Raw genomic sequence first — 3,243 nt, forward strand, 5'->3', positions numbered from 1 at the left:
AGCCTTATGGAAAGAAGCATTCATAACTCAAAAAGTTAAGCAAGTTCCCCCCTGCTGCACATTTACCCCTTTTCTAAAAATTTGTATAACTCATGTTTAATGGAAGGTGACTGGGCTGGGTTGAAAAAAAGAACCCCTGTTATGATAACAATAATTCACTTATAAAGTAGTTCCTAAGGTAATTCTCATGACCCATGAACGTAAGTAGTTTGGTTCTGTTAAAATTTGTACCAGGGGTGGGGAACCTTTCCATGTCAGAAGGCCACATTCCAGCAACTTCAATTATATGTACTTAAAACTTCCCATTATTGTAAAAAATCTAACTACTGTGTATTTAATAATTTCAAATAAGAGAAAATTATTTGTTAATTTTAAAGTTAACTGACCGCTTAGTGACTTTGTTATACCTGCTTTTTCTTGGAAAGCATTTGATTATTTGGTTGCAGCATGGAGGTCCACAGTTCCAGTTGATCCTGTGGGTGGGTATCAGTCCCTTGTGAACTCAAGGGCATCTTGATTTGGGTTAGGTAAGAGAATGTAGATTCACAGCAACAAGTGATTAAAAAGCAAGAAAGCATTTTGTGGGCATGTTGCTAAAGGTGTGGATAGTCCACTGAATTTTTTCATATTTCAATAAGATCTTTCTTAGCAACAAAGACTTGAAAATGTCATCTACTGAGAGCTCAATCAGTTTTATCTGGAATTGTTAGGTGCCTTGGTGATATCAACCATGTGAGGCTGAAGTGCTAACTGAAGTGTGATGTCATGATTCTCAAAATCAGTGAACTTTGTGTTGTTCATGTATTACTCCAATTACAGCAGAACCTCTGTAAGTTGAACACCCCAGGAACTGTAACAAACTGGTCAACATGTGGAGGTGGTCAACATAAGGAACTAGGCCTACTATACTGATACATGTCCAGTCTATGAAAACTAAGTCAACTTAAGGAGGTGGTCAATGTGGGAAGGTGGTCACCCATGGGGGTTCCACTGTAATAGGTCTATAATAGTTGCATATTCTTTAAATGATTCCCATATATCATCCTGCTCATCAATGACCATTGCTAATGAGAAAATGTTCATCTGAAATTTCCTTTTGAAGATGTGTTTTTAAAAAAAAAAAAGATAGTTTTTGAAATGCTTGATTTTTTGCCATATATTATACAGATTTACTTTTATCTTGCAAAAAAAAAAAAAAAAGGGCATTTTGATTTGACATGATGGCACACAGACAATTTCTATAGATGACTTCTTTCAATAAGTTACATTATTGATTCTATTCTTCATAACATTTTAGGCGACACACTTTAGAATGATATGGAAAATCCACATTGAATACCTCATCATTCAACTTTAACAGGTTATGAAACTGATGATGCCATGTTGCATTTGTATGAATATATTTAACAATATTTACGACTTGTTGCAAGTGTCACTAAAATAGTAACTTTAGCTCAGATTTTGCTGATGCAAGATATAGTGAAAATAAAAAGTCTGGATCTGTTAATACTTTTTTTTAACCTATGCAATTAATCCTTCATGTTTTCCTGTCATAGAAGGTGCACCATCTCCACATACACTAAATTTACAAAATTTAGTCCAGCTTCATGACATTTATCTTGAAAGTTGTTGAAGATATCTATCCCCCATGTTCTATTCACAAGAGTGCCCCAAGTAAGTAACTCCTCATAGCAAAGAAAAATCTTGTCATGACCCAAATGAAGTATAAAACCTGTGCCAATTCAGTACTATCACTTGATTTAGCCAAAGTGATTGAATAATATATTTTACTTCTAAAGTATTGCATAAATACTTTAAGTATCTGTTAAGTTGAAGGCTAATTCATGCTGCCAATCTGTCATGGTCTAGTTCTCCTTAAAAGAGGCACTTCTCTTTACTTTGAAACATTTTCAGGGTCTAAGCATCCTACAACTTTGACACCCTCCTATAGCATCTTCTTGTGAATAAGATACGCAAAAACAAGAAGTGTGAGCTCTCGGAACTGCAGAGAACCAAGGTATATTGTGTGACAGAGACTGGCACCTAGCAAGTGTTCAGTTTCATAAATACAGTAGAACCTCTGTAAGTTGACCACTCGAGGGATTATAGCAAACTGGCCAACATACAGAGATGGTCAACATAAGAAACTAGGCCTACTGTACTGATATGCATGTAGTGTATGTCCAATCTATGAAAATTATGTCAACTTAAGGAGGTGGTCAACGCAGGGAAGTGGTCAACAATGGAGGTTTTACTATATTAATTAATTGTCCACTACTATATAGTTAATTGTCTCCTTTCCACCCCTTGAGTAAAGTCAGGCCCGTAGCATGCAGACTTAACTCACCCTTTACAAAATGTATTTATCTTGCCTTTTTTAGAGTTTAAAAGATGAAGAGTGGTGCAGAGTTGCTTAGCAAGATGGAAAAGTTCTGGAGATCTATTACACAACAATGTGAAAATACTGAGCAATATTCAACACTATATTTAAATATGGTTAAGATGATAAACTTTGTTACAGGCTTTTAAAAAACACACACAATTTTTAAAAAGGTAAAGGGAGATCTGGAAGCTTCCTAATCAGTTACGGTTATTCCTCAAGTGTCACTGATTCAAATATTTTTTTAATTGGGCGGTGCCTGTGGCTCAGTGAGTAGGGCGCCGGCCCCATATGCCGAGGGTGGCAGGTTCGGACCCAGCCCCGGCCAAACTGCAACAGAAAAATAGCCGGGCGTTGTGGCGGGCGCCTGTAGTCCCAGCTGCTCAGGAGGCTGAGGCAGGAGAATCACCTAAGCCCAAGAGTTGGAGGTTGCTGTGAGCCGTGTGACGCCACGGCACTCTACCCGAGGGTGGTACAGTGAGACTCTGTCTCTACAAAAAAAATAAAAAATAAATAAAACAAATATTTTTTTAATTGAGGGTTTTTCTCCACATAATCATTATCGCCAGGTGGTTTGGTGAGGCGGCACTGCCAACGCTCTTAATGTTGGCCACATCTAGACATTTCAGGCTTTATTAGTATGTACATGGTAACTGCAAAAAACTGGGGAGGTGGGGAAGAAAAAAAAAAAAAAAAAAAGAAAGCCATTTTATTTTTTTTTTCATGAGTCCCCACCACATATGCGATCATCCAATGAGCCAAGATATCAAGCAATTTTCACAAGTGAAAATGTACAAAAAGAATCTATCTTCATTTATTGCGGAAGTTTCAACATCTTTACATACACACACGATGCTTGCACA

Source organism: Nycticebus coucang, chromosome 18 (assembly GCF_027406575.1).
Source record: "Nycticebus coucang isolate mNycCou1 chromosome 18, mNycCou1.pri, whole genome shotgun sequence".
Taxonomy (NCBI): domain Eukaryota; kingdom Metazoa; phylum Chordata; class Mammalia; order Primates; family Lorisidae; genus Nycticebus; species Nycticebus coucang.